The sequence below is a fragment of the Nannospalax galili genome, unplaced genomic scaffold (assembly GCF_000622305.1).
Source record: "Nannospalax galili isolate Female #2095 unplaced genomic scaffold, S.galili_v1.0 scaffold302, whole genome shotgun sequence".
In the NCBI taxonomy this organism is placed as follows: Eukaryota; Metazoa; Chordata; class Mammalia; order Rodentia; family Spalacidae; genus Nannospalax; species Nannospalax galili.
Genome location: NW_008350120.1, coordinates 365,980 through 374,580, shown reverse-complemented (window position 1 = coordinate 374,580; position 8,601 = coordinate 365,980). Strand labels below are relative to the sequence as shown.

Sequence of the window (8,601 nt, the reverse complement as noted above, 5' to 3'; positions counted from 1 at the left end):
TTTTTGTCTTTTTGAGACAGGGTCTCCCTGTAGCCTCAGCTGTCCTGGAACTCACTATGTAGACCAGGCTGGCCTTAAACTCATAGAGATCACCTGCCTCTGCCTCCTGTGTGGGCCATAGGCTTTTTAATGCTCTGAAGCAGACTTTAATTCTGTATATTCTTGAGGGGTGTGCAAACCCCAAGAAGCATGGTAAAAGTGCTTAGTAGCTGTTCCCATTGAGGCAGAGATGATTGGCACCTTCTTTGCCAGCTGTCCTGTTTGATTAGTGTTCTATGTGCGTCTTGTATCTGTGTAGGTGTGCTTTGCCTCAACTTAGGGAAGTTTTCTTTTATAATTGAAGGTCTGGTCGATGCCACTGGCCTGGGATTCTTCTCCTTCCTCCATGCCTATGTTACATAGATTTGATCTTTTCAAGGTGTCCATATTTCCTGCATATTCCATTCCTGTGTGTTTTTAAATTTTATTTATAGTCTTTGCTCGAGGAGTCTGGTGATTCAAATTTGTCATCCAGCCTTGACAGTCAGTTTTCCATTTCATTCACTCTGCTTGTGAGGCTTTCTCCTGTCGTTACAAATTGGCTCATTGAGATTTTCAATTCCATCTTCATTTTGGCATGGGTTTTCTTCAGTATTTCTATCTTTTAAAATTTTAAATTTATTTTAATTTTATGTGTCTGAGCATATTGCCTGCATGTGTATAAGTGCACCTGTGTCATGCAATGCCCACAGAGATCAGAAATGGTGTTGAATCCTCTGGAATGGAGTTATGGATGGTTGTTAGCTGCCATGTGGGTGCTAGAATTCGAACCCGCGTCTTCTGCAAGAGCAGTCAGTGCTTTTAACAGCTGAGCCATCTCTCTGGCCCCAATATTTCTGTCTCTTTAAGTTCTGAATTGTTTTTGTTATTTTATTCAGCCACAAATTTGTATTTTCTTGAGCTTCTGTTGTGAGTCTAGGCCTATCCACTTTGAGTTCTGAAAAGCCAGTTTCTTTACAGCTCCAGGTTGTTTTTGTGATGTCTGTTGATCTTGAGCTATCCTCTTCACTCTGGTGTGGTGTATTTAGGACTTACCTCCAGCCAGCTTCACCACACCAGAGGCACATCCCCTTGGATCAGTCCCTCTCTCAGTCACTGATTCCCTGGAGATCCTGTTTGCCAGTTTCCAGCAGAACCCAGTCACTTGGCTCAGAGGAATGTTCAGGAGTTATGAGGATATTTTGAAAGTGCATCAGCACAGGAATCTGCCCCTGAAGGTGACAGGCATGCTCAGCTCCTCACAGACACAGCTGGAATCTTTGTACATGGGCCACACAATCAGGGTATCTCAGAGGCCATGGATGGGTCCTCTGAGTGGAAGGGCTAGAGCAAGAAGACCAGGTGTGGCTATGTTGGGGACATCTTCAGAGTGGGGGATGTACAGGAAGCCTACTGTCACTCAGGTCACCAAATACTGTGGGAGAGATGCAGGCTTCATGGTCAGGCCAGTGCTGAGTATTAGCCACCTGAGGCACTCTGGCTTGGGGCATCTTTTTTAAAATTGAATTTTTGTGAACTTTATACAATATATTTTGATAATATTTAGATTCCTTCACCTATCTTCATGCCCTTATTGCCCTCACCCAGTTTCATGGACTTTATTATATACGTGTATATATAATGTACACATATATAATAATTTGACCTATAGAGCCAATTTGTGTCCATAAATGCCCTTTGTGTATGTCCATCCACTGGAGTTTGGTCAGCCTATAGATTTATACAATATATTTTGATAATATTTAGATTCCTTCACCTATCTTCATGCCCTTATTGCCCTCACCCAGTTTCATGGACTTTATTATATACGTGTATATATAATGTACACATATATAATAATTTGACCTATAGAGCCAATTTGTGTCCATAAATGCCCTTTGTGTATGTCCATCCACTGGAGTTTGGTCAGCCTATAGAGAGTCACACCAATATATTTTGATAATATTTAGATTCCTTCACCTATCTTCATGCCCTTATTACCCTCACCCAGTTTCATGGACTTTATTATATATGTGTATATATAATGTACACGTATATAATAATTTGACCTATAGAGCCAATTGGTGTCCACAAATGCCCTTTGTGTAGGTCCATCCACTGGAGTTTGGTCAGCCTATAGGGAGTCACACTCTTAAAAGAAGACTGCCCCTTCCTCCTCAGCAGCCATTAGTTGCCAATAGTTCCTCAGGTAGGGTTGGGGCTTCTTCCCTACGGGGCTGGGGTTTTGTCTGGCTTGAGCTTACGTGGGGTTTGTTTGTGCTGTCACCATTGCTGTGAATTCATATGAGCAACCTGCTGGCTGTTGGAAAACTCTCTTTCCTTGTGATCTACTACCTGTGGTGGTGTCAAGTTAAAACTGATCCAAGGGCTTGGTGATCCCCTTCAGGTATAGTAGAGGAGGCCATTCCTTGCTTTGGACATGAGTCTGAATGCCCAGAAAAGACAGTGTCCTGGATCAGGGGACCATTCTTCCATGTTAACGGGAAATGGCAGGGGCCCCACAGCAAACTTCGTGACGTTGCTCCTGGGCACCAAAGAAGATGATGACACTGGCTTCGTACGAGGAAGTCTATCTCCTTTACCCAGAAAATTCATCGTTTCCTTTTCCTTCGGCAGCAGCATCTTAATGAGTAGCACAGAGTTCTCGGCCAAAGTCAGTGTCTTGGATGGCTGTAGCTCCAGCTCTGTCCTGTTCATCGGGGGCCCAACATATAGCTCATGAGCGCCCAGGACCCAGAAACCCAAGCCTTGCCATTAAAGTCCACATGGGGTTCTCGCCTACTGCTATGTATGGCCCGGAGATAGCAGCCGCTCAGCAGGGTGCCGAACTCCTCCTCGCCAGCCCCATGGCCCTACAAAGCAGGGGAGGAGAAAAGGGGACTTAGAGATTCCCATCTAAGTGAGCACGTCACAGCGCCTTGCTGCTAAGCCTACATTTTCTTGCTCTTTCCTGTCAGCTAAAGACAAAGCTTGGGTCCCAGGGTTCTCACACCCTCCAGGTTCTTGAGTGTGCATCCATAAATTACCTCCCTCATCTGCAGATGGTTTATGGTCTCTCTGACCTACAAACATTCCCATAATTTGCCATTTATTGGGGGATTTCAGTGGGGACCATTTCTCAACCAGGAGCACCATGAGTCACACAGCAGCCAAGGCTTCCTTGAGGGCTCTAACATGCTTATGTTCTGGTTGGGGAGAGGACTGTGCTGACAGCAAAACTACATTTTGAAGCAACAGATTGCCTTTTGGTGACTGTATTTTGAAATTTCGTGTAATGTTCAAAAGGTAGGGCTAGGCTCTTGGGTCAAGGTGCCTGGGTTTTCAGTCCTGGTAAATGACATCCCTGTGGGGATGAGGTCTGGAGTGTGGACTTACGGCTTGAGCTTGACAATGGGTGGAAGGAGTCTCACAGGTCATCAACTGCCTGTGGTAACCCTGGTCAGAAACCTTAGGGAGAAATCTGGAGGCAGAAACACAGAGAGGGGCCTAGGGGGTCTGTGCTACTAGGCCTCTTCCCCAGTCCAGGGTGCAGCTGGAAGAGGGCATATGAGTAGGCATTTGGGTGCATTTCACATAAAAATGGCTTGTAGGAAATAAGTCAAAGGGAAACATCAGTATTCCTCAGGGACACAAAGGAGGGCCCGGGTCACAGAACCTGAGCGTTGTGCATACTTCATGATTTTATGTTTGGAAAATGTATTTCCTTTCATCACACATCACGTGTGCTGTTCAAGAGTGTCAGGAACACGACCTATCTGCTCACTTGAGGTCTGATTTTCCTCTTGGATTCTTCCATTAGAGAAACTTTCTCAATTGGCTCTGTATGCCAAGTTCATAACTGTGTCTTTCTTCAAAGTTAGATAGAACCCTACTCTACCAAAGGGCTTCCTCTCTTGGTCCTGAACCCACTTTGTTCACCTCCCATTTGTTTCTGTAGCACTTTGGTATTTAGTGTGCACAGGAGTGAGCATTTCCTGACCGTAGAACAGTGTAAGATGTGTGCTGAACCTGCTCCATCCCCTGATGAGCTCCTGGGCTGTCGGGAGCTTTGGCTTTCTTTCCTTGTCTCGGTCCTGAGGTCATAGTTGAAGCTGGTCTGAGAGATTCTGTCCACTGCCCCAGCCCCCAACCTGCCGACTCTCATGCTTGTTTTCCTCCTGGAAATGGCCCATCCTGGGGATGTCTGTCAGTTGGCTCTGTCTTTCCCCTGTGATGGTGATGGTAAGTCCAGGTATCCACATGACTTAGTGCTTTCAGAGCCCAGCCTGACAGGATTGGGTGAGACAAGGGGCATCTGGTGAACCCACGGCCAGTGAGGCATTTGGTGTTGCCATGTCCATCATGGCAGACTTCCTACTTTAAAATCTCTCATCCCCAAAGCTCTTTCAGTGTTGTTTAGAAGGAAGGGGGTATGAAAGTGATGTTCGGAACCCTTCCTTCTGACATAGTATGGCTCGCTGGCTATGGAAGGTCTTTTTGGCATGCAGTAGACAAACGTGAACGGAGCCCACAGCCACCTATCTGTATAGGTGGCCCGTGCCTGCCCCCTGCCAGTGAGAAACAGCATACAAGGGTGGAAGTTGAAGGGTTTATTGTTGGCCTTTGGGGGGCTCTGGGGTTATTAGGCTGGAGTTGGAACTGGCCTCTTCACACAGGGTTGCAGGTGAGGGGAGGAGGCATCAGGCAGGCCCCGTCTTCAGGGACCTAGACCCTCAGAGCTGTAGCCTCACATTGTATGTGGTTTCCTCTGTGGGAAGAAGTTATGGGATTGGAGTATGAAGCTTACGGAATTCCTAGATGTGGTTGTGTTGGAGACATCCTCAGGATGGGGGATGTCCAGGGAGCCTGTTACCCAGGCCACCAAATCCTATGGGAAAGACAAAGGTTTCAGGGGACAGGCAAGTGCCGAGTATGGGCAACTTGAGGCTGTTCTGGCTTTGGGAGTTTGCACATGTTCCTACAAACGTCCCAAGATGTCCTGAGTCCCATTTAAAAGAGATAAGCTCATCTGTTATGACATCTGAACTTGATCACCATCCACAGTCTTGGGACCAGGAGCAAGTCCAGGATAGAGGCTAGTGACAAGTCCACAGTGAGACGGGGGGACCAGGCTAGTTCCTCAGCTTTCACGTTCTCACTGAATTCAGTGGGGGATTCCTGAGGTTGTTCTGGCTGTAGAGGCTGCTACCTCACTGCTCTGACGTCATATTCTTGGTCACTGCCAGGGGGCAGCTGCAGTTAGAGAAGCCAGGTGGCTCTGGGCACTGGGGTTGACTCTGAACCCATTCCAGAGCGCATCCTCAGGTTCAAAGATGGGGGAGCTGTTCTTTTCCTACAACGAACAATTACATTCTGATAGTCTATAAGGCTGCCCGTTGTCAATTGAGGGCCAGAAGTCCTGTGTGTACCTCTATTCCTTCCCCAAGGGCATGAGAATGCACAGCCAGGTGCAAACTCAGACACAGAGCTGGAGGACAGAAGCACAGACAGACGCGGTCACTGAGGGGAGCCCCTGGCCCTGATTCCCATCCTTCCTGGGTCTCCTCACCTGGCCCAAGAGATAGCCTGACCCTTCTGCCAATCTATTGGCAGCACAGACTTGACCTTGAGGAGATCTCCAGGCCATAGCCATGTCTCTGGCTCCAGATGATCTTTTTGGGACTGCTAAAGATAAGGTTCTTAGGAAGAGCCTTTCTGATCTGGACGGCAGCCCAGTGTTCCCTGGAGTACTTGGTCTGCTTGACTGTAAGCTGGACTAGGTGGGGTCTACATCTCCTCTGAGGGTGGGCGATGCTTTTCTGAGTAATTGTCATTATCTGGAGATGTTTCTGGTGCTGTTTCTGGAGGCACGAGGGGAGAAGGAGGGTAAGAATCTAATCTAATATTGGAACAGAAAATTCTCCTGCTGCTGCCCTGTGATCTCCATCCTAGACCAGGAAGGCGTAGTGCTGGGGGCAGATACCAGGCTAGCAGTGTGGGCAGGGAAGTTAAACGAACCAACCAACCGACCGACTGACTGACCAACCAACCCACCCAGAAGTGATGTGGACAGCTCACAGGTCAGTCGTGGTGACTATGGTAGTTTCAGGGCTCATTGTTGTTCTCTGGAGAGCTGTGATGCAGTCGTTTTTTTTTGTTGCTGTGGTTTTAGCTTTTGAGACAAGTTAGTCCATGTTTCTGCAGGCCTGAGCACAGTCTGTATTCTAGGTCAGCTAGTGTTGCTAGGTGGATGGAAGGCACCCATCGGGTCCTGGTGGCCTGGTTCTGTTACTGGATCTGATGTCAAGTATCACAGACTTTCCTCTGTGGTGATTTCATCTATCTAACAAATATCTGCGCATCCCCAGACAGCACTAGAGCCCACCTCAAAGTGCTAGAGAGGGCATTTGTTTCCCTTCATGGCACTTCCTCCTCCCCTACCCTGTGCACCATTCTGCCCAACCTTCCAAAGGTCAGCTGGACAATTTACATTCAGGGTAACCCTAGGGTACCATTCACTGCCATTACTTTACAGGTGTGCCTGTTTCAGTTTTTGAGGAAGAAGTCCTAATGGGCACTGTTGAATTTATGCCAGGCCCTTTGTTCTGTGGAATGAAGTTAATTGGTGGAAAACAGTTGAGTAACTACAAGGGTGTGTTTCTGAGTCTTGCTACAGCCAAGTCTACATAGTAATGTACTAGGAGGGTGTGAGTTTTGCCAAGTAAATGTGTATGCAGTTGAGTGCTATGGTACAGCCCTTTTGGCGTGTAGAAGGTTGCATGGATGTAGTTGGTGGCATGTATCTTGGTCTCCATCACCATGTTCGGGGAGAAGACGGAGTCCCAGATATAACAGAAATTATAGACTGTTGATGTTGCCCATAGCACCAGCATGCATGGTCCACCCCCATGTCAGAGATGAAGCCTTCTTCAAGGCTGGAGCGGCAGTGACACTAAAGGGGCAACCACATGGGTGTCTCACAAAGGCAGAGTCCTCGGAGATAGCAGACGAGGCTGCTACCGTTGTAGGAGCAGATGGTGTCTAGGACGGCGGCCGTGTCTGGACAGTTGATGCCAGGGGCTGACTCATGAATGACACTGCCCAGGCCTCAGCCTGCATCCATGTACTTGGTCTGTTATGCCCACAGGTATGTGTCCTCCAGACAGTGCCACAGCTGCTTACACACTGACCTTGTAGGCGATACTCTCACCCCTGAAGTGGACATTGCTCATTACTGATCTGAAGCCCAGAAGAGAATCACAGCTAGAAGAAAAGCTCCACCTTTCATAGAACACACTGTTACCTTCTAGGTTGTATTGTGGAAAGTGGGACTGGTCCATGTGGTGGCCAGTCACAGTGATGGGCACGGAGAATTCCCTATGGGCCTTGGAGGAGGAGAGTGATGCTGCTCTGTGCACTTGGGCAGTGAGTCCTCAAGGACCACCGTGTCCACGTCCTCATCCTCACATTTCTTAGCCCTCTGGGCTGTTGTAGAACTTGCCATTATTCCAGAGCTGCTCTGCTCTCCAGTGCTGGACATTTGTGTTTTTATGATCCATAGGTATCTCCAGCCCAGTGGGTTGCAGGCACTGGCATTCCATATAGCACTGCATGATAAACCAGCTGCAGCACTAGCAGGACTCAGTGCTATAGTGGACCATGTTGGTGAAGGTCAGCCACCTGTTGTTAGAGAACTGGGGTGAGAAGCTGTTAGAAACCGAGGCTTGGTGGCTTCCTCAGGGAGTGGTAGAGGAAGCCAGACTCTGCTTTGGAGATGGGTATGGATGCCCAGGGTGGATGGTCCTCTGGCCTGGGGAACAGTTCTTGAATGCAGAAGGGCTATGGCAGAGGCCCCACAGCAAACCTGGTGACATTTGGGTGTTCCTAGGCTCCAAAAAGATGATGACATGGGCTTCCTGCCCAGGGCATCTTGTTCCATTATCCAGAAAGTCCAAGACATTCTTCATAGGCAGCATCATCTCAATGAGGTGCACAGTGTTCCTGACCAAAGTCATTGTGTTGATGTCTTCAGATCCATCTCTGTCCTGTTCATCAGCAATCTGTGCATGACATTTAGCTCCTGAGTGCTTAGTTCAAAGAACATCAAGTTCTTACCATTCAGAGTCCAGCTGGGGCCCTCTCCATGGCCACCTGTAGCTCTAAGATCGCAGTAGTCCAGCCCAGTGTCACGTTCCTTTGTGCCGCCTCCATGGCTCTGGAACCCGGAGGAGGAGAGGAGAGGCGTCAGGTGTTTTCCTCTGCAAGCGAGCCCTTCAGAGTCCCTCGTACTGTCTAAGATTCTTCCCTCCACCTCTACTGAAACCACAGCTGGAGCCTTTTGCTGTCCACTCACCATTCTCAGAGCTGCACAGACCCCTGTGTGTGTCTCAGCAAATCTCTTATGTTCTTCCTTATGCAGATGAACTCCCATGTTTTCTGCCCCTTTTAGTGGCATCTCAGAGCCCACTCCTCGCAGGGCCGTCCTCTATCGCCCTGGAGTGGCCTCTGCCACGTGTTCTGGGCTCTGCCTCTGCCTGGTCTGTGTCTTCCTTTCCCACCCCTTCACACTGTGCCTTGTTCTCA

General features: G+C 48.4%; 1 pseudogene; it reads right to left on the bottom strand.

The window, feature by feature from the left end:
* Positions 1–6,662: 6,662 nt before the first annotated feature.
* On the bottom strand, positions 6,663–7,250 carry LOC115072723 (annotated as a pseudogene).
* Between the last annotated feature and the right edge of the window lie 1,351 nt (positions 7,251–8,601).